We start from the raw sequence: 24,319 nt of genomic DNA, 5'->3' as shown, positions 1-24,319 counted from the left end.
TTAATTGCATTATCATAATGGTGTAAGGCAGTATTTCCCAACCTCGGTCCTCAAGGCACATTAACAGTCCTGGTTTTACTGATCTCCAGGCTTGAACACAGGTGACTTATTTAGTACCTCAGTTATTTTGATTTAACCATCTGTGCTGCAGCCTGGATATCACTAACACCTGCACTGTTGGTGTGCCTTGAGGACCGCAGTTGGGAATGCCTGGTGTAAGGGTTAGGGCGTCCCCGGTCACAGTGTATGGTTTGGGGACTGGATAGGAGCAGGATGTACCTTGTTCTCAGGATGCAAGCTGATCAGGCTGCACTGATAGCCAGCCCTGGGACAATAGCGGCCCAATGTCTGTCCATGATGATGGGCCTATTTATGTAATGCGGCGGCTACGTATGTAATGCATGGCTACGTATGTAATGCGGTGGCTACGTATGTAATGTGATGTATATGTATGTAATGTGGTGCTATTTGTGTAATGAGGTGCAATACGTGTAATGTGGTGCTATTTGTATAATGCAGTGCTATATCTGTAATGTGGTGCTATTCGTGTTATGTGGTGCTATTTGTGTAATAATATGGTAGCTATGTATGTAATCAGGGGTGGATTGGCCACTGGGACAGTTTCCGCTGCGCTGGGCCCTGTGTCTGTGTTTCACTACTTGTGTGTGCTCCTTCCCTGTACTGTGCTGTATGTAGTGTGTGCTCCCTCCCTGTACTGTGCTGTATGTAGTGTGTGCTCCCTCCCTGTACTGTGCTGTATGTAGTGTGTGCTCCCTCCCTGTACTGTGCCGTATGTAGTGTGTGCTCCCCCTCCATGTACTGTGCTGTATGTAGTGTGTGCTCCCTCCCTGTACTGTGCTGTATGTAGTGTGTGCTCCCTCCATGTACTGTTCTGTATGTAGTGTGTGCTCCCTCCATGTACTGTGCTGTATGTAGTGTGTGCTCCCTCCATGTACTGTGCTGTATGTAGTGTGTGCTCCCTCCCTGTACTGTGCTGTATGTAGTGTGTGCTCCCTCCCTGTACTGTGCTGTATGTAGTGTGTGCTCCCTCCCTGTACTGTGCTGTATGTAGTGTGTGCTCCCCCTCCATGTACTGTGCTGTATGTAGTGTGTGCTCCCTCCCTGTACTGTGCTGTATGTAGTGTGTGCTCCCTCCCTGTACTGTGCTGTATGTAGTGTGTGCTCCCTCCCTGTACTGTGCTGTATGTAGTGTGTGCTCCCTCCCTGTACTGTGCTGTATGTAGTGTGTGCTCCCTCCCTGTACTGTGCTGTATGTAGTGTGTGCTCCCCCTCCATGTACTGTGCTGTATGTAGTGTGTGCTCCCTCCATGTACTGTGCTGTATGTAGTGTGTGCTCCCTCCATGTACTGTGCTGTATGTAGTGTGTGCTCCCTCCATGTACTGTGCTGTATGTAGTGTGTGCTCCCTCCATGTACTGTGCTGTATGTAGTGTGTGCTCCTCCTCCCTGTGCTTTGAAACATATAAGGTTAAAAAAAAAGGGGTTTGTAGAATGAAAAGTCAATAAAATCAGAAGTAGATTAAAGGCATGACAGCAGTGTCAGTAGACACTGAAAGTGGGATATCAGTCCTTGTATATTCAGACGTATAGATGTACATCAGGGAAGGGCATTGTAGCAGCATATGCATAAAGTCGCAGGTAAAGATTGGCATAACGTAAAGCAAAGGAGGACCCAACTGTGTCTATCTCAGAATCAGGACCTCTGAGGAGAGACCCCGCCCTCTTGACAGGCCCCTCTCCCTCAACAGACACCACCCCCATTAGGGCTGCTTCCATAAATTTCCCGAGCTTGTGTTTGATCCCAATCTGCCCCTGCACCCAAATGCATTTTGTTGACTTGCCCAAAAATGATTACATTTTTGAAGGGTGTTCTTCCTGCATAATGTTGTACTAATTCTTGAATAGACACTGTTATTGCTGTTCATCTGTCATTATTACAATTCCATAATAACATTTGATATTAGGAGTGATCAAGTAATCCTGTGACCATATAAAAACACGAAGCCGTAGGCCAAGTCTTTTTATGCAGGTCTTGAAAGTGAAAGATAATTAAGTTTACTTTAATAGTGAGTCATTAGTTTCAAGATTTGCAAAAACATATGAGTAACTAAGCAGCAATGTAAACTTGTCACAGCTGACATCACTAAGCAAAAACTTGACTAATTGTCAGCAGGTGTGGTAGAAACTTTTTTTACTGAGTTCCTCAAACTGCTGTCAATTGAGGAGGTTATACAAAATTAGCAGGAAGTAATACAGACTTTCAGTACTTCTTCTAGTAAGGTTAAACAAGCAGCAACTAAAACATATACATTATTTCAGAAAAATCTAATCCCTTTAATGAAGTGTTGGTCTGAATAGTTTTGATGGGAGCAGTATGAGCTACTGGCGCATGGGACCGCGGCTCTCGAAATACAGATGCTGGGATCCCGATTTTTATGAAGCCGACAGGGATGAGTAAGGGGTGTTCTCCCCTCTCCCCAACCCCTAACTCTAACCCTTCCTCCCCGCAGCCTAACCCTACCACCCCCCCAGGATGCAGCATAACCCTAACCCTCCACCCGCAGCCTAACCGACCACCCCTCCACCCGCAGCCTAACCGACCACCCCCCCACCCTGCACACGCGCGCAGCTTGCCTGCCTTGCAGTGAGGTCTCTCCTTGTTTGGGATTCTGGTGTTGGCATTAAGAATAGGGTCGGTATTTCCGGCATCAGTATTCTGACTGCCAGAATACCAACAGCCGGGATCCTGACTACTTCCTATCTTGACCTATGACAAATCTATAATAATATTATAGAACACTTCAGGAATGTTTTTAAAAAAAACAGTTGCACAATACTCTGTATAGGAATTTAAAAGTTTAATTTTCAATAGCAATGCAATACTGTTACCATAGGGTGCTATTCAATTAGCAGCGGTTAATTACTGACGCTAATTATCGAACTGGGGATATTCAATTAGCCCCAACTGCCGGTGCTTAGTGGGGTTTGGTTCACCTGCCTCAGGCAAGCGAATCCAAATCTGTGATGTGTTCTTTTATTCCATGATAAGTGCCACAAAAGTACATAGGTCTGCTGCTAATCGTGGGACCTATGTATTTTTGCATGCAAAATGGGGAGGTTTTGCGTGGGATAATTGAATAGGGGTGATAAAAAAATCACAAAAAAACTATTTTACCCAGCTGCAGCACTATTGTGGCTAAATGAATACACCCCCACCCCCTATAGTCTGATTTGTAAGAAGAAATATATACTAATAACCTAATATAGATTTTAATGCACATCAATATAGAGATAAATATATGCATTTTTGTACAGCACAAATATACCATAATGCATATTTGTCTAGTCTCCCAGAATGTCCTGGAGACTCCTACATTTTGGGAATGTCTACCGGACTCCAAGAGAGTTAAGCACCCTCCCATATCTTTACATCGTTGTGGTCCCACCCCCTGCTCTACAATGCTGCAAATAGCACCACTGTAGAGAGGGGTGCAGAGTCGCAATTGCCCATCATGCTTCCCACACCTCCTACCAGGTCCGCCTTCCTCACCCCAGGGATTTTTCACACAGTCCCGGGCATAGATTTGCAAGTATGCTATAATCACAGACATCACAAGGGAAGTTCGGTGTGTTTGGGGCGCTTCCTGGAGTCACCCTCGGACACCAAAATGCTGGCTCCTTCGCAGTGCCAGCCAGGTGCTTCAGTGTTACATTATCCTGCAGCAACTAGCTCCTGTCACCGAGAAGGAGATGGCATTGCAGGCACAAGACTCTGTGGGGCAGACCAGCATCTCCAGGAATACTTGGCACGCCCCAGGAGTGATGTAACATGGGGCTTCCCACTAGGCCACGTCACCTCCATGACAGCAGCGGGGGACACCGAACATCAGTACTTTGCACATTAGGAAGCAGCTCCAACCACATCTGAATTAGCCCCATTATGCATTGATTGTGTATGTAGCATTATGTAACAGTACTTTGTAAGGACACCCAAAACAATCCAGAACATATGCTTTTTCCTTAATAAACAATTTTTACTGGATAAAAACACACCAAAATTATTGCTGACTTTTTGAAGCTTTGCATTGTATACATTGTGGAAATCTGCATAATAACAACATATAAATGTGACAATAGTAGACAACTGAAGAATTCAGTTATTGCCCTTGGTAATCTTTTTTTTTTTTTTTACTATTAGAGAACCTATGAGACCAGTATTCAGGAATCCCTCAGCAATATCCTCTCCACACCTTGGAGGAGTTGCAGCAACAGATGCTGATGCAGCTGTACCTGTACAGTAATCACCAGACTAAGGGGTACATTTACTAAGCAGTGATAAGAGCGGAGAAGTGAGCCAGTGGAGATATTTCCCCATCAACCAATCAGCAGCTCTGTATCATTTTATAGTATGCAAATTATAGATGTTACTTCAGTGCTGATTGGTTGATGGGGAAATATCTCCACTGGCTCACTTCTCTGCTCTTATCACTGCTTAGTAAATGTACCCCTCAGATGGAACAGGTAACTGTCCTATAATTTGACATACTAGCACATTAGTGTTTAGCTCCATTACCGAGCTGTGAATATTCTAGATTCCTGTGTCAGGGAACTCAAGAAAAATCCCCTTGTGTGTCTGTGCTCAGATGAATCAGAAGTGCTCCTATGTACATGAAGCAAGTATATTTATTATCAAACAAGGTTCAAAAACGTTTAACACGATGGAACAAGGATATAGAGTAGGTAGGCTCAGAATAGCTTGTGATGTTGGTAATACAGGTTTAAGCACTTAAATAGTAATAAATTGCAGGTTAAAGGAAGACTTGTTAAGGATATTATAATACAGAATATGTCACCGATGATAAATACTGAGAACTGGTAGAACAATCACCAAAGAGCCAGATGAAAATAAGATTTTAAACCTACCGGTAAATCTTTTTCTCGTAGTCCGTAGAGGATGCTGGGGACTCCGTAAGGACCATGGGGATAGACGGGCTCCGCAGGAGACATGGGCACTTTAAGAAAGACTTTGACTCTGGGTGTGCACTGGCTCCTCCCTCTATGCCCCTCCTCCAGACCTCAGTTAGAGAAACTGTGCCCAGAGGAGACGGACAGTACAAGGAAAGGATTTTTGTAATCCAAGGGCAAGATTCATACCAGCCACACCAATCACACTGTATAACTTGTGATATACTACCCAGTTAACAGTACGAAAAACAACATAGCATCAGTCCAAGACCGATAAAATTCTAACATAACCCTTATGTAAGCAATAACTATATACAAGTCTTGCAGAAGTAGTCCGCACTTGGGACGGGCGCCCAGCATCCTCTACGGACTACGAGAAAAAGATTTACCGGTAGGTTTAAAATCTTATTTTCTCTAACGTCCTAGAGGATGCTGGGGACTCCGTAAGGACCATGGGGATTATACCAAAGGTCCCAAACGGGCGGGAGAGTGCGGATGACTCTGCAGCACCGATTGAGCAAACAGGAGGTCCTCCTCAGCCAGGGTATCAAACTTATAGAACTTTGCAAAGGTGTTTGACCCCGACCAAGTAGCAGCTCGGCACAGCTGTAGTGCCAAGACCCCTCGGGCAGCCGCCCAAGAAGAGCCCACCTTCCTAGTGGAATGGGCTTTAACCGATTTCGGTAACGGCAATCCTGCCATAGAATGCGCCTGCTGAATCGTGTTACAGATCCAGCGAGCAATAGTCTGCTTTAAAGCAGGGCCACCAACTTTGTTGGCTGCTTACAGGACAAACAGTGCTTCTGTTTTTCTGATCCTAGCCGTTCTGGCCACGTAAATTTTCAAAGCCCTGACCACATCAAGGGACTCGGTATCCTCCAAGTCACATGTAGCCACAGGCACGACAATAGGTTGGTTCCTATGAAAGGATGAGACCACCTTAGGCAGGAATTGAGGACGGGTCCACAATTCCGCTCTATCCATATGGAAAACCAGATAGGGGCTTTTATGTGATAAAGCCGCCAATTCCGACACTCGCCTAGCCGAAGCCAAGGCTAACAACATGACCACCTTCCAGGTGAGATATTTCAACTCCACTGTCTTAAGTGGTTCAAACCAATGTGACTTAAGGAAACTTAATACTACGTTAAGGTCCCAAGGCGCCACCGGAGGTACAAAAGGAGGCTGAATATGCAGAACTCCCTTCACAAAAGTCTGTACTTCAGGTAAGGAGGCCAATTCCTTTTGAAAGAAAATGGATAAGGCCGAGATCTAAACTTTAATGGAGCCTAATTTTAGGCCCACATTCACTCCAGTTTGTAGGAAGTGAAGAAAACGGCCCAGGAGGAATTCTTCCGTAGGAGCATTCCTGGCCTCACACCAAGAAACATATTTTCTCCATATTCGGTGATAATGTTTAGATGTCACGTCCTTCCTAGCCTTTATTAGCGTAGGAATGAGCTCATCCAGAATACCTTTTTCCGCTAGGATCCGGCGTTCAACCGCCATGCCGTCAAACGCAGCCACGGTAAGTCTTGGAACAGACAGGGACCTTGTTGTAACAGGTCCTGCCTTAGAGGAAGAGGCCACGGATCTTCTGTGAGCATTTCTTGCAGTTCCGGACACCAGGTCCTTCGTGGCCAATCTGGAACAATGAGAATTGTTCTCACTCCTCTTTTTCTTATTATCCTCAACACCTTGGGTATGAGAGGAAGAGGAGGAAACACATATACCGATTGGAACACCCACGGTGTCACTAGGGCGTCCACAGCTACCGCCTGAGAGTTTCTTGACCTGGCGCAATACCTTTGTAGCTTTTTGTTGAGACGGGACGCCATCATGTCTATTTGGGGAAGTCCCCATCGACTTGCAATCTGCGCGAAGGCTTCCTGATGAAGTCCCCACTCTCCCGGATGCAGATTGTGTCTGCTGAGGAAGTCTGCTTCCCAGTTGTTCATTCTCGGAATGAACACTGCTGACAGAGCGCTTACATGATTCTCCGCCCAGCGTAGAATCCTGGTGGCTTCCGCCATTGCCACTCTGCTCCTTGTGCCGCCTTGGCGGTTTACATGAGCTACTGCGGTGATGTTGTCTGACTGGATCAGAACTGGTCGATTGCGAAGTAAGATCTCCGCATGACGTAGGGCGTTGTATATGGCCCTTAGTTCCAGGATGTTGATGTGAAGACAAGTCTCTTGACTTGACCAAAGTCCCTGGAAATTTCTTCCCTGTGTGACTGCTCCCCAACCAGGCTTGCATCCGTGGTCACCAGGATCCAGCCCTGAATGCCGAACCTGCGGCCCTCTAGAAGGTGAGCCCTGTTTAGCCACCACAGGAGAGATACTCTGGCCCTGGGGGACAGGGTGATCCTCTGATGCAATTACAGATACGACCCGGACCATTTGTCCAATAGGTCCCATTGGAAGGTCCTTGCATGGAATCTGCCGTATGGAATGGCTTTGTATGTTGCCACCATCTTTCCCAGAACTTGAGTGCAATGATGTACTGACACTTGTTTTGGTTTCAACAAGTTCATGAGTTCCTGTGCTTTTTCAGTCAGAAGAAAAACCCTTTTCTGGTCTGTGTCCAGAATCATGCCCAAGAAGGGCAGACGAGTTGTAGTATTCAGCTGCGACTTTGGAATATTGAGAATCCAGCCGTGTCGCTGTAACACATTCAGTGAAAGTGATACGCTGCTCAGCAACTTCTCCCTTGATCTCGCCTTTATGAGGAGATCGTCCAAGTACGGGACAATTGTGACACCCTGCTTGTGCAGGAGCACCATCATTTCCGCCATTAAATTGGTGAAAATTCTCGGGGCCGTGGAAAGCCCAAACGGCAACGTCTGAAATTGGTAATGACAGTCCTGTACCGCAAATCTCAGGTACGCTGATGAGGAGGATATATGGGGACATGCAGGTATGCATCCTTTATGTCCAGAGATACCAACAAATCTCCCCCTTCCAGGCTGGTGATGACCGCCCTGAACGATTCCATCTTGAACTTGAACCGTTTTAAGTAAAGGTTCAGGGATTTTAAATTCAAAATGGGTCTGACCGAACCGTCCGGTTTCGGAACCACAAACAGAGTTGAGTAGTACCCCTGCCCTCTTTGAAGCAGGGGAACCTCTACCACCACTTGTTGCAGACACAATTTGTGAATTGCCTGTAAAACTATCTCCCTTTCCAGGGGTTGTTTCGGTAGGGACGATTTGAAAAACCGGCGAGGAGGCACTTCTTCGAATTCTAGCTTGTAACCCTGGGAAACAATTTCTATTGCCCATGGATCCACCTGTGAGTGGACCCAGACGTGGCTGAACAGTCGAAGACGTGCCCCCACAGGAGCTGACTCCCTCAGGGGAGCCCCAGCGTCATGCGGTGGATTTAGCAGAGGCCGGGAAGGATTTCTGTTCCTGGGAACTATCTGTGGTGTGCAGCTTTTTCCCTCTGCCCTTACCTCTGGCAAGAAAGGACGATCCACGTGCTCTCTTGCTTCTATTGGAACGAAAGGACTGCATTTGATAATGAGGCGCTTTCTTAGATTGTGAGGGAATATATGGCAAAAAATTTGATTTACCTGCCGTAGCCGTGGAGACGAGATCCGAGAGGCCCTCTCCGAACAATTCCTCACCCTTGTAAGGCAACAACTCCATATGCCTCTTTTAGTCGGCATCACCTGTCCATTGTATGTTCCACAGGACACGTCTAGCAGAAATCGACATAGCGTTGACTCTAGAACCCAGTAGACTAACGTCTCTTTGGGCATGTCTTATATATATATATATATATATATATATATATATATATAAGACAACATCTTTTACATATTAATATATATATATATATATATATATATATATATACTAGGGACAATAACATGGTATCCTTATCTAGGGTTTCAATCTCCACTGATAACGTATCTGTCTACGCTGCTAGAGCGCTATAAACCCATGCCGACACAATCACCGGTCTGAGTAGTGTACCAGAATGTGTGTAAATGGACTTCAAAGTACTTTTACTGCATGCTATCTGCAGGATCCCTGAGGATAGCTGTAAAGTCAGCGCTACCCTTTTTGGGTAAACGTGTCAATGCCTTGTACACCCTAGGGGAAAATTCACATCGTATCCTGGCCCCATTAGGGAAAAGATACTCCCTGAGAATTCTTTTTGGGAAGCTGCAGCTTCTTGTCTGGAGATTCCCGCTCTTTTTCTTCAGGAGAGGAGGGAAATTTACCTCAACTTTCTTCCCCTTAAACATGGGTACCCTCGTGTCAGGGACAGATGAGTCATCAGTGATATGCAAAACATCTTTTATTACAATAATCATATATTGAATACTTTTCTGCCAGTTTTGGCTGTACTTTGCATTATCGTAGTCGACACTGGAGTCAGACTCCGTGTCGATATCAGTGTCTATTATTTTGGATAGTGAGTGTTGTGAGACTCTGAAGGTCTCTGTGACATAGGGACAGACATGGGTAGATTCCCTGTCTGTTCTCTAATCTTTTGTGCAATAAATTTACCTCAGCACTTAATTCCACATATCCAGTCAGGTGTCGGCGTTGTCGACGGAGACACCACACACACACATTTGCTCCATCTCCTCCTTAGAAGAGCCTTTTACCTCAGACATGTCGACACACACGTACCGACACACCACACACTCAGGGAATGCTGTACTGAAGACAGTTCCCCCACAAAGCCCTTTGGAGAGACAGAGAGAGAGTATGCCAGCACACACCCCAGCGCAATATGACCCAGGAAAAACACAGCAATTTAATGTTTACCCCGTAGCGCTGTTATTATTATCTGTGCCGAATTATGTGCCCCCCCCCCCCCCTTCTTCTTTAAAACCCTCTCTTCTACCGTGGTATAAGCAGGGGAGAGTCCGGGGAGCTTCCTCTCAGCGGTGCTGTGGAGAAAAACATGGCGCTGGTGAGTGCTGAGGGAGAAGTCCCGCCCCCTCGGCGGCGGGCTTCAGTCCCGCTAAAAGTGTAAAATTGGCGGGGGCTCATGCATATATACAGTGTCCAGCTGTATATATGCTCTCTTTTGCCAAATAAGAGGTTTATATTGCTGCCCAGGGCCCCCCCCCCCCCCTGCGCCCTGCACCCTTACAGTGACTGCCGTTTGTGAGGTGCATGGGAGCAATGGCGCACAGCTGCAGTACTGTGCGTTACCTCAGTGAAGATCAATGAAGTCTTCTGCCGCTTCTGAAGATCTTTTCCTCTCATTCTCACCCGGCTTCTATCTTCTGGCTCTGTGAGGAGGACGGCGGCGCGGCTCCGGGACGAACTCCAGGGTGAGACCTGTGTTCTGACTCCCTCTGGAGCTAATGGTGTCCAGTAGCCTAAGAAACAGAGCCCTGAAACTCAGAGAAGTAGGTCTGTTTCTCTCTCCTCAGTCCCTCGATGCAGGGAGTCTGTTGCCAGCCGGCTCCCTGAAAATAAAAAACCTAACAAAAATGCTTTCTTACAGGAAACTCAGGAGAGCTCTTGAAATGCACCCAGCTCCTCTGGGCACAGTATCAAACTGAGTTCTGGAGGAGGGGCATAGAGGGAGGAGCCAGTGCACACCCAGAGTCAAAGTCTTTCTTAAAGTGCCCATGTCTCCTGCGGAGCCCGTCTATCCCCATGGTCCTTACGGAGTCCCCAGCATCCTCTAGGACGTTAGAGAAACATACTGTACACATCACATGCTGGTCCAAGCATTAAAAAGAGTAGCATCATATGAAGCAAGTACAGTTTGCCACGATCCATTGCAGTACCACACTCCTCCCAGTGGTGCTGCTGTCTCGTATGGTGCCTGTCCAGCACATTTCAGCCTGACTAGCCATTGGCCAGTGTTTGTGCCTCCATAAGTTGTGTTTAGATCACCTAAAATTAATATATAGCCATCTCTAGTCTGGATCCATTGTTGAGGGTAGGCATGCTTACTGTGGTTGCTCCTCAGCTGTAGGATATCAAGTTAAGGAGGGGATTCAAATAAAAATAAATTATTGGTCACATATGGGGGGTAATTCCAAGTTGATCGCAGCAGGAATTTTGTTAGCAGTTGGGCAAAACCATGTGCACTGCAGGGGAGGCAGATATAACATGTGCAGAGAGAGTTAGATTTGGGTGTGGTGTGTTCAATCTGCAATCTAATTTGCAGTGTAAAAATAAAGCAGCCAGTATTTACCCTGCACAGAAATAAAATAACCTACCCAAATCTAACTCTTTCTGCACATGATATATCTGCCTCCCCTGCAGTGCACATGGTTTTGCCCAACTGCTAACAAAATTCCTGCTGCGATTAACTTGGAATTACCCCCGTGGTGCCTCTTCTTCCTCCACAGGTGGTGCAAGTTCTGCATCAGCAAGAGCACCCTAGGGATATTCTAAAAGAAACTGTAGTATGTACGGATGTTTGCTTTAGGAGAATAAAAAATACTTCTAACAAATATCAATACTGTTAACTAGGGACTGCACCTGTATGGCTTTTAATACTCTATGTAACAGTTTCAAGAAATAGTAGGCTCGCAGCTGAGCCTATTTTGGCACTTCTTGGGCTGGTCATATTCCAACATCAATATTAGTGATTAATTATACAGTACCCAGAAAAATGATACCTTGTTTGTTTCAGAAGACTTTCAACTTCCTGAAAATAACATTAGTATGCTTACTTTTCTTCACAAACTGTTTTCTGTGGTGGTTTGACCATTTAATGGGCATCAACAGTGGTCTTAGTTTAGATGGTAAAATAGCCCTGAGGTAAACCGAAACCCCCCTCAAAACCAACGTTTAGTAAGTTTAGCCTTTGGATGGATACTCACATTTGCTTCTTAGAATGCATTTCTTTAGGAGTTACTGGAGGCCTAGTTTAAAGATATGTGATGGTGATTATTATTATTATGCTATACCTATATATGGAGCCCCACACATGCGCATAGTGGGGCAGGCAGTCACTATCGGAATTCCCCTTTCGGACCATCTCATTTGACATAATTGTTAGCTATAAGCAGGTAGCTGCATTTTGTTGCATTTAGTTTTTCTCTCCTTTCACTTACATGATTTGTTAGTAATCTGGAGTCTGGTCATAGGGTGAATTCTCTTTGGTTCTAGCTGCTTTAAAAAAAAACAGCCCTCATTAATAGCATCTTTCTAATACAGCTTTTACATGCCAGCAGTGTTGGACCGGGGCAAGAAGGGCCCACCGGGGGGATGCGGCGGTAGTGGCCCTTGGTTAGGGGTGTGGCCACTCTCCAGAGGGGGTGTGGCCCACCGCCACAGAGGCTTCGCTAACCATTAGAGAGTGCATGGTCTGGGCCCCTTGATAAATATATATAGTAATTACTGCTAGTACGTGCATGATTATGTACTAGATTAATAACAGCAATGCACTGTAGAGGATACAGCACAGTCCTGTGCAGTACAATGTACCATATGTATGATTTGCCAGGTAGTTGGGCCCACCGGGGGTTTCCCCAGTACCCCTGTGGGCCAGTCCGGCACTGCATGCCAGAGGTTCTGCTTTATTGTGTCCATGCTCAGCCTATATTCTAATCTCAGCTTGTTTCCTCAACTGTCCAGTGGCAGATAGGGAAGGGGAGGGGTGGGTGCTATATCGTAACACTTCCCTCCTGCCTACAGATGTCGGCTCCAGCAGCAGATCAACAGTCTGCTGCCTTGACCAACCTCTTTCTAGTTACTTCTGTGTTGCTTGTGTGTTATCTGGACAGAAGTCTTGCTTTTGAGACCACCTTTGCCTGGTTAGTTGCCCTGAACAACTTCTAGCTTGCACTCTCTTTTCATCTTGAGCCATTGGCTTGACAGACCTCTTGCTTGTTACCCCTACTTTGCTTTGCCTGCTGCCCGGTGTGACCTCTTTTTGTATACAGTACCCAATTTGTATTTCTCATTATTCTTCTTTTAGCTTGTTGCTTACTGCCACCTTTCACCTGATGCATTACCTCATCAGTGACATTGCTGTATACATTACTACCAAACTGTGTTACTGGCTACCTTTAGGTACCATATTCTGCATGCAATTAATGCTTTTGGATAGTCTATTCTGCAGCCTGGCATTCCCAGTATTGCATGGTGTCTGCTGCATCACTTGGTTCTAATAATTTATCATGCATGATTTTGTCAAGCTTGGTACACACACTAGGCAATATGTCATCCGATCCAGTGGATCTGACTGACAGATCGGGCACATTGTCTAGTGTGTACCCACTACTACACACTCGCACAGGTTGGTTGCCAGGTTGTGCCATCAGGCATACTGCACCCCTAACGGGAATACCCACAAATGGTGACACACATTGGAATGTGACCATGAACAATATATTGTGCAGTCGCATGATATATCATTCAGATTTATCATTCAGTGTCTATGGGATGGTCGATATATTGTTACATCGCCCATCCGTCGTCTGGGTACACACATCGTTAAGTGTGTACCCAGCTTAACACTATTATTTATGTTTTAAGAAGCAAATCAGGAAGTTCACATTTATACGTTTCATTACGTGAGGCACACTTTTTCTATAATGCTGAAACATTTTCTCCCTTTAAGTACTGGGACAGAGGAAAGAAGCTGAGGTCTAAGGCTGGGTACACATTTGACGATCTGCAGTCTATATATCGTCTGATCCAGCAGATCGGACAATATACTGTTCACATCATCAAGGGTGTACGCATTATATTGTGAACGATGCATGCTCCTCCCGGTCATTAATGACATCCCTCGTTACCTTCGTTAGCCAAATCTGGGGATATCGCTACCCGTGTATGCACTTGCCGATGCCAGGTCCTGTTGATGACGATATCGCAGACGATGGACCGGATGATATATCAGCTGCACATCGTTAACTGTGTACCCAGCCTAAAGGCCCGTACACACTGGCCGATATATCGGTCGTTCTCTTGAACGGCCGATATATCGCAGGACCGTCGGCCAGTGTGTACGGCCGATACGTCTGTGAACTCCGTCGTTCACAGACATATCGCGTCGGCCCCGCAGCACAGCCGACGGCCAATATATCTACCGATATATTGGCGCATCGCTGTGTGTGTACAGGGCGGTCGACCGACCGCCCGTACACATGCTGCGGCGACCGGCGGTGATTGACAGCTGAACTGGGCGGGCGTGTGTACACGCCCGCCCAGTTCATGACGTTAGTCCCCGACGGATCGGGCAATTGATCTGCAGATATATCTTTTAGTGTGTACCCACCTTAAGGATCCAAGCTGAAACAATCACATATACAGTATATGGTTTTGAGCCACAGGCCCCACATTTAGAAGCGGAGACTATAGAAATCAGTGAAAAGCTCTGTCCCAAGGACAAGTCTTAAAACCCACCTAGAAAAGGCTTAATGGCTGTGTTCAAAATAAAATGCTTCAATTAAACACTGGCCATGCATGTCTAGATCTGGGGATTCAGCACATCTGTAGAATGGGTCCCATTACAGCTGCTTTTATTAGCTGCAATTATCATGTGACTAGCTAGGGCAGTCATCACAATTTTAGCAAGGGATGATTGAAGATCAATGGATTACACCAATTCTCAGGAATAATTGTTGGTCAGAGAAGACTCAAATATTTGACAATGTTTGAGGAATCTGGGTATCCTCTTACTAAAATGGGAAAGAATGGATTACCGCTGTATTGTGGCATAATTTTGAATGTCTCTTTTTTTAACATGTATTTTTTCATTATTTGTTTTAGAATTGTATCTTTATTTAACATCTGTACTTCAGCAGCTGTGATGGGCTTAGCACAGTAGTTAGGTTACTAATTATAAGACCTTTTATATACAGTAGCATATGGGTCAGTGCTGCAAAACTGTTGGGATTTTTCACTCCAGTGCATGTCAGTAGTCTGCAAGAAATAAATCTGACATCTGGAGAAATGTGAACAATCTAGAGACAAAGTCATTTAGAGGTTAGCTATAAATCACAAGCTTGACTGAAAATCTTAGTTTACTAACATTTCTCCATTCAGAATCAAATCTTGCTTGAGAAATAACAATTTATGAGAGCATTCACGTTTAAAGAAAAAAAAATAAACATATAAACAGGTAAAAGTCCCTTATGTTTTTTTGTGTTGGTGTATCTTCCTAAATTATTTTATCATATTTGTGTCACCTTAAATTGAAACTGACCATGATAGATGCTGTCACTGTACAGATAAAGCATAATAATTGGAAAATGTGTCAATAGCATGTTATGCATCCTTTTTTGTATACACAGCAAGTACTGTGAAACATAGTATAGTTCTTGTGTGTCCCTTTATACTGACTTTGTAAAATGTACTAGAACTTGCATAAAAGAATGGATAATCTCTGTCTAAAAACTAGGTCATGGAGAAATGTTACAGTTACTGCATGATAAGATGAACTCTTCCCTATTTAATAATTAGTGATTCTCTTAACAGGGACTGTGCTTATCCATCTACAGCAGTACAATGTAAATATTTTAAGTCACATTATTGTAAAGCAATATAATTTTAGTTAGTAACCATATTAATTGCTCTAAGAAGTTTTTTGTGTTTCTTTGTATGTGAAATTAACATAATTTAAGTTTAAGGTGACTATTTATCAAACCTAAATGCCCAGTTACTTATGTGATGTGAATACAGCAATTTATGCATAATTATCACTAAAATAAGTTAAAACGGTATTTATTAAGCCTATAAAGCAAGATACATTGCAGATCTCTTCTGTTGTGTAGTCAGTGTAGGAGCACATGCTGTCCCCAAAATGTTAATAAATAAATGTCATTTTACACCCTGTTAAATAAAAATTTCTTATCGCAGCAATAAGAAATTGTATTAAAATGTTTTTTAGCAGATGCTTCTTGCTGGGAAGCAGTCTCTGATAACAGCCCGTCTAGGTGAAGGGTAAGAAGTAAAGTAAGAGATTACACTATTATTTTCCTTCCGGGTAAGCCCCGGCAAGGCTAATGCACATGTACAGTGATCGGGCTGCTCAGTATGGACAGGCTTGGAGAGATCCAAAGGATCCCTCTCTGAAAAATCTTGCAATACAGTAGTTCATATCCATTAGTCACTGGGTCATCCTGAGCTTTTCAGATCTCTGGAAATTTGCCATTATTGGAGTCGTCATAGACAACTATAGGGACTGCTTTTGTGAATGATAGCAGAGGGACCAGAGCATAATATCTCACGAGCAGGGCCCTCTCCCCTCATATACTTTTCCTTCCTTACTTAGACTACAGGTGGGTCCACCATGATCTTACTGGTGATGCATAGACATCACAGTTATATAGTCGTGGCAAGTGTGTCCATGAACAACCCATAAGCTTATAGCAGCTGTGTTGAAGGTACCTCAACGAGGCTAATCTTACATGCGATGCGTTGTAAAATGAAGGAGGACACATCTGTATCTTCTACTTACACCTTACAATGGCACTTAACCTTCTGCCACCCTGATGCTTCTTTCAGTGTCATGTCTGCTGGTGCAGAAATATCTATATACAATGTACATCTAACTATATTCTCTTGTACTGTAAGTCACTGTTTTTCTTGTTTTACTCATGTATTTATGTACTTAGGCCCTCATTCCGAGTTGTTCGCTCGCTAGCTGCTTTTAGCAGCATTGCACACGCTAGGCCGCCGCCCTCTGGGAGTGTATCTTAGCTTAGCAGAATTGCGAATGAAAGATTAGCAGATTTGCGAATAGAAATTTCTTAGCAGTTTCTGAGTAGCTCCAGACTTACTCAGCCATTGCGATCAGTTCAGTAAGTTTCGTTCCTGGTTTGACGTCACAAACACACCCAGCGTTCGCCCAGACACTCCCCCGTTTCTTCAGACATTCCTGCGTTTTTCCCAGAAACGCCAGCGTTTTTTCGCACACTCCCATAAAACGGCCAGTTTCCACCCAGAAACACCCACTTCCTGTCAATCACACTCCGATCACCAGATGAAAAATCCTTGTTATGCCGTGAGTAAAATACCTAACTTTTGAGTAAAATAACTAAGCGCATGCGCTCTGCGACCCTTGCGCATGCGCAGTAAGCGACTAATTGCAATATAGCGAAACTCGGCAACGAGCAAACAACTCGGAATGAGGGCCTTAGTTCGGCACTGCGGTACCCTTGTGGCTCCATATAAATAAAGGAGGATAATAATAATAAGAAGAAGAAGAATCATAAGTACCTTCAAAATAAAAGGCCATACTACATAGGCCAAAACTTTCTTATTAAGAAATTCATGGTGTTTACATGTCATTCTTGGGGTCAGTTTTGGGGTCAGGGATAGAATTTCCTTCTGTTTATCAATATAGTTTATGATTGGCAGCCACAAGCACTGGTTCTGTCTATCACATTGACCATAAATAATTTAAATTTGTCCTGAACCTCCAACCCAGGGCACCCCTTTAAGTGCTTTTGACACAACCCCACTTTGACATGGCACCCAGTTTACTAACTTCAGTAGAGAATCCCACTATGGTTTCGGATTTATTAAAAAAAAAAAAAAATTTAAAATATGCTGCTTAAGTTTATATCCCGTTTTACCATAATTTGCTGTCATTTGAATTATATTTACTTAGTACTCCTTTTGCTGGCCTTTTTTGAATGCTAAATAAAATTCAATATTTCTAAGATCCACTTACAGTATCATATTAATATGAATGAATCAGGGGTCTTGATAACTGTATGAGGAAATAAGCATTTTAAGTAAAATTTTTATTAAGAACTCCAGGACACATGGGTGTATCATGGGCAGAGAGGCACAGTCTCCCAGGGGAAGAGAGAAGGTGTCACGGCCAGCAGGAGTTTGGCACCAGGGCACTGCAGCTTACCCGTCCGGGCATTGCAGCCGCTTCCCCTGTGGCACTGTGGTGGGCGGCGGCGGTTGGTGGGAGCAGATGGCCGATGATCGGACAGAGGTCCGGGGAGCAGGAGGAGGCCGGGTGACATCACAGGGGAGCTCAGTGCGGCTGCAGTGCGGGCAGCGCAGGGCTCAGGGCGCCAGTGCAACGTCTTCTGCAGCTAGTCTGCATGCTAGTGCTCTGTGCTCCCAGTTTCCTGTGTGTGCCCTTACTCCTGGTTCCTGTTGTTATTACAGCCCCGATTTCTGGTTCCTACCTACCTAGCTCTCACGCTCCTAGACCCGAATGGCTCCGAGTGGTCCAACTACTGACATCATCCCACTTCAGTCACCCTCATTACCGCTACAGTCCGTAAAGGAGCGACTCAGCTTCTGATCATGGTAAACCGGTTCCAACACCTATCCCAGTGGAGTCAATCCGGATCTTCAGTACCCTCATCATATTCTTCTTCTTCATCTTTAAAGTCTTCATCTTGAATAATACACTTCATGAGAAGGAACTTTATTCAGCCAGCCCGCTTCCATCCCGGAGAGATCGTCTCCCAGTCTGAACTTAGCGCAAAGGCACCAGTACAAGCTGACACCTCGGTGCTAACACAGAACTTTGTCCAACCAGGACACTTCCATCCCAGAGAGTCCGCCTCCAATCCTGAACCCAGTTCGTAATCACCAGTCCCGGCTAGTATATCCCTGACAGACGGTGAGAAGGGAAAGGTCAATATACTGTATAGGGGCATTGACTCTTCTGGCTACACTAAATAAAATGTCATGACGTCTGTCCATGTAGATGCTGCAGGAGACAGGGGAGGGGGCAGAGCACATTGGTGGCCAGCTGCAGCACTGCCCTCTGTAATGTATGTAGCACTACTTACATTTCAGTGGGCAGCGGCAGAGCTGCAGCTGGCGGTGTCGAGAGGATGTGATCGCGAGTGCTGGGTCACGGTGGATGCGAGGGTGTGACCCGTTCTTCGCCCACAGGGAATATGCACTGCATATGCGCTGTGTTTTTTGAGAACACTTGGCACCATTCTAGTAATGGCCTTGCCGGGGGGTAATTCAGTTACTCCTGATAGCTGGCATTATCGGAGATTTTGTTTCACCTGCATGAGGTATGCCTTGCCTGTGCATGGGTACAGTTTGCATACCTAATTTATGGTTATGTTACTATAGCAAAAGGTGGGAAGGAAAATGGTTTGAGGGCAGTCTAATGGGGCCCATACATTGGACAGCTATTGGGGCAATTCCACATTCTGCCGATGGCTGGATCAGAGGATTCGGCAAATACAACATTTTGGAAATCCTCGATTTGCCCATTACGACCGAAAAATTATCAGGTTCAATCAGTTGGGGATTTTTACCATGCTTTATTTTGCCAATTCCCCAACAGGTTGCCAATCATCAATGTCCAGTGTTTTCGATCACCAATATTTGTATCTGATCTTCATCACAAGTTGTGCTAAAACGTTCATTTTTTATGTGAACAGTGAATGTGAAAGTCAAATACAAAGAGTGAATGCAGATTGCAAATTCAGACCAGGAATGGTAAACATGTACTCCAAATTTTTAACTGCAAATATAATTTGAGGCTCATATCTGAGTGTATAATGACACTTTTTTGTTACTAAATGTCTGAGCATCTCTACAGGTGATCTTCCTTATGTGTCATATATATTCCAGCTGAAAGGTTTGAAACCTCTGATCAGTTTAGCAGAAACAAGGCTCTCACACACCTGGCATATAATGTTGATCTACCACACATCACCCACACTTTACAAATAAAGGAAGAAACACAGGGTATAAGGACACACATGCACTGCTCCATGCAGTCACTATATAAAACCTGGGTGACTAACACCATGATTAAAGTAAAGGCAGGAAAGGTAGAGGTCATATTTCTCCTGCCCCTACTCTGCCCACAAAGACAATCCCACACCACTTATTTATGGATTGCAAGAAGAGCATGTAATTAATGCCACCTTCTTTGTCCAAGCAATTACTCAGTGTGAGGATGACAAAGATACAGAGAGTGCAAGTATGACCTTCGGTGGTATAAAGTCAGTATATCCCACCTTGGTCACATTCCTGCATTTATACAAGAACATATGAGATATGCAATCAACATGTACAATATGTTACACACAATTTATATATTGGTTTTAAAAAAAAATTCTTTGACCTGAAAGGACTTTGGCAGCGAGGGCTGACCAATGAGCACACCACCAATAGCTTTTGAAAAAAAAATGTTTTTTAAGTTACACTATGTACAGTTGTGAACACTTTTAACTATTTTCAATAAGGCGAATGCTTGTTAATTGGACATAAAATTAGCTTAAAGCCTCATTTAAGTCATAAACAGGCAAAGGGGGTCTGATCGACGAAACAGCATGCAAAAGCTTGTACTTTTAGATATATGTACTGAGCATACTGATCCAACTTTCCCTGCTGTAAAGAAATGTGTCTTTGTGTGATTACTCCCACTTTAAAACCCCAATATTTTCCACTTACTGACTTGTCAGGACTTATATCTGACAACACGTTACTTTTGAGTATATTTAACTTGTCACCTACCAATCATAACTTCTGCACTGAAGACTGAAATTTCAGCTGTCCATGGGCTAAAATACAGGCATACACTAGCCTTCATTATGCTCAGAGTTGTGTTTCTACATCACTGCATTGCCGTTCTGTAATCTACATAGGAATCAAAATGTATATGTGTTCCTTGCACTGTTTTTGGATTAGTTCTAGCTTGGGGAAATGATTATATTTATAAAAGCTATGCAGTGTCTTTGGCCTAGACAACAGTGCCAGATTCTTCTTTCATCAAATGACTAGTATTATATATAAGAATCATTATTATGTCCCTTGTCAGCTAGTTGAAAATATGGTCAAATCATAATGGGTTCCATTTATTAAACCAGTTAGACATGTTTTAGAATTAATGGTATGAAACTGAGGGTTAATCTGCATACAGACGCAAAGTGGAACGGCTAATGCAGTGGCGCAGAAGGAACAACCTTGACCTAAATCCCCTCAAAACAGTTGAGATGGTGGTGGACTTCAGAAGGAAACCCAATGCCACGCAACCACTCGTAATAGCCAACAGCGTGGTTTGGTGGGTCAACTCCTTCAAATTCCTAGGGTCAAAAATTTCCCGAGACCTCAAATGGGGAACCAACATAAGCACTGTCATAAAGAAGGCCAAGCAGCAGATGTTCTTTTTGAGGCAACTCAGGAAATTCAACATCCCGCAGAAGCTGCTGCTCATCTTCTACACAGCGATCATAGAATCGTTCCTATGTTCCTCGATCACAGTCTGGTATGGAGCTGCCAATGAGAGTGACAGACGGAGGCTGCAAAGGGTGGTGAGGACAGATGAAAAGATCGTTGGGGCTGACCTCCCTCCCATCCAGGAATTATACCAGTCATGAGTCAGGAAGCGAGCAGAGAAAATCGTGGCAGATATGCAGCACCCAGGTCACAAACTGTTTGAACCGCTTCCATCAGGCAGACGCTACAGGTCCATTCCCGCGAAGTCGACCAGATCCATTAAAAGCTTCTTCCCACTAGCTGTCCACCAGCTGAACAATATATTAAAAGTCTAACGTATAATATGTCTAAGATGTCGAGTCTATCATACAGCTGCAATGTGCAGTATCAGAGCCGGCCTTATGCATAGGCAAACTAGGCAAATGCCTAGGGCATTTGGTATGCTTAGGGGCACCAGCAGCTTCTACTGATTAAAATGATATGCGGCATGCCTATATTCTATGTGTGACTGCGGCTGTATCTGCATATGAATTGCTACGTTGCAGTGTATTCCTGGAAATCACTGTAATATAGCATTTCGTATGCAGATACAGCCGCAGTCATACAGAATATAGGCATGCTGCATATCATTTAAATCAGCAGAAGCTACACAGTAATGCAAATAAGATGCATTTTCATAAACAAAAGACGCCTGACGTTAGCAGAGCTACCAGCTGACTCATGCCAGACATCTCCTGCAGAACTAGCGGCGGTGCTAGGGGGCACCAGCCAAAATCTTGCCTAGGGCATCATATTAGTTAGGGCCGGCTCTGTGCAGTATGAACTCATATGTGGAATATTTGTAATGTATGCTATGTTTTTCCCCCTTCTTATGCTATGTATTTCCCCTTCATGCTGCTGCTTGGCGATGCATTGTAGCGCAAAAAATTCCTAATGAATGTGAGTACACCTGACCAATAAAGCTGATTCTGATTATGCAAAGTCATATGTGATGAGTGAGGAGTGCTCTCTGTGCTGTGTCTCCCTCTGTTCGTAGCCACCCTCCAGCCCTCCGATCTTGCCCAAAATGCACTACTGTGCATGTGTGGCTTCCCTCCTCCACCTTCCAAAACAGAGCCTCTGCCCCTGAGTATTTCCTACAAGGATGCTGTATATTACAGTAAGAGACTCTGCTGTGCCCATTATATCACCATCACCACTGTGGATAAAAGGGTCATTCCAACCTGATCGCACGCTAGGATTTTTCGCTGCGCTGCAATCAGGTCACTACTGCGCATGCGTATGCACCGCAATGCGCAGGCACGTCGTACGGGTACAAAGCGGATCATTGCTGAGCGATGGATTTAACGAAGAATCCATTCGCCCAGCCGATCGCAAGAGGATTGATAGAAAGAGGGCATTTGTGGGTGTCAACTGACCGTTTTCTGGGAGTGGGTGGAAAAACGCAGGCATGTCAAAGCGTTTGCAAGGCAGGTGTGTGACGTCAATTCCGGACAAGAACAGGCTGAAGTGATCGCAGCGGATGAGTAAGTTCTGAGCTACTCAGGAACTGCACAAAACTTTTTTGTAATGCTCAGCTGCACATGCGATCACACGCTTGCAAAGCAAAAATACACTCCATAGGCAAATGCAGGGGGGGTTCCGGTTGCCTGGAAACCCCCCTCCTCTTGGCAAGTGGCTCAAATTATGATAATATCAATAGGATTACTAAAGCTGCAAACACATCATGCAATTTAAGGGACAGAGCTGAGCTGCTAAACATGCCAAGTGGTAACAGCTGCTTCTACCAACTTTGCTGTGTATGTGGATCTGAGCCCTCAATCAGTGCACTGGACCAGAGAGTAGCTGCCAGAAAGAAGAGACAGGGGCCTTACCATGAGCTGGGAAAATGTGTGCTTAGAAAGTACAGTGCTGGTTCTATTATGTTTGCATATTTATTTATTATAGTATGTTTAACCTTTTTCTGACCACTTATTTATATTATTTAAACATGTTTGATACAGGCTATACAATAGATCATCTTTAGTGGTAAATATTAATACTGTATTCCATGTTCCGCAGAGAGGGAGATTGTGGATTGAATTTGGAAACCCCCTTCTAGAAATCCTGCGTTTGCCACTGCACTCCCCTATAGGCGGCGACTACCTGTTCGCAGCACTGCAAAAAATAGCTAGCGAGCGATCAACTCGGAATGACCCCCATACACTCATCAGCCATAACATTAAAATCACTGACAGGTAATGTGAACATTGATTGTCTTGTTACAATGGCATAGAAGAGGAGGATATAAAATATCAAAAAGGAGCGTTAAGATAAAATTCAATTTGCCAAAGGCAATTTTTTATTTATAACATAAAATCTGAATATAAAATGTATTAAACAATGTTTAAACACTGATAAATAACACTGCACAACAGCACATAGTTACCAGCACACAGAGAAATATTTCAGTCCACAATGGATGTAAAAATCATGTAGTGCTCCACTTATTTATTGGCAGCCAATATTGAAGAGCCCAACATGTATTCCAGAATATAATTGTGAAAAGGTGGATGGAAGTGTTGTCCTGCTTGGCATAGCCCGCACTTCACCATTCTTTAAATCGTTATCCATTTTTGATCTATCTCATATTGCCCTATATTTTAAATATTATTATCTATGCTGATTGTGTTTCTTCTACAACGGCATCCATTGAAATGTTTAGTTCTATAATAGTTGCTATTAGTGTGTGGGGAAACAACATAAGAAGAAACTTATGATGCACTGTATGTTAATGTTGCATATTGGGGGGTCATTCCGAGTTGATCGTAGCTGTGCTAAATTTAGCACACTACAATCGTAAACTCAGACATGCGGGGGGACGCCCAGCACAGGGCTAGCCCGCCCCGCATGCCTTTGTATTTGAGGAGTAACTCCCGGCCAGCGCAGCTCCTGTGGCTGGCCGGGAGTTGCTCGTCGCTCCCGCTGGCTGCAGCGGCTGCGTGAGAAGTCACGCAGCCACCGCGGCCCGCCCCCCCACGGTCCGGCCATGCCTGCGTTGGCCGGACCGCTCCCCCTCACCAACCCCCTCCCACCTAGCGATCGCCTTTGTCTTAGAGGCGATCGCTAGGTAACGAAAGCTGCCATGCGCCGGCGTACTGCGGCACCAGCGCATGCGCAGTTCCGACCCGATCGCTGCACTGCGACAAACTGCAGCGAGCGATCGGGTCGGAAAGACCCCCATTGT

Source organism: Pseudophryne corroboree, chromosome 6 (assembly GCF_028390025.1).
Source record: "Pseudophryne corroboree isolate aPseCor3 chromosome 6, aPseCor3.hap2, whole genome shotgun sequence".
Lineage (NCBI taxonomy): Eukaryota > Metazoa > Chordata > Amphibia > Anura > Myobatrachidae > Pseudophryne > Pseudophryne corroboree.
This window is presented reverse-complemented; position numbering follows the sequence as displayed.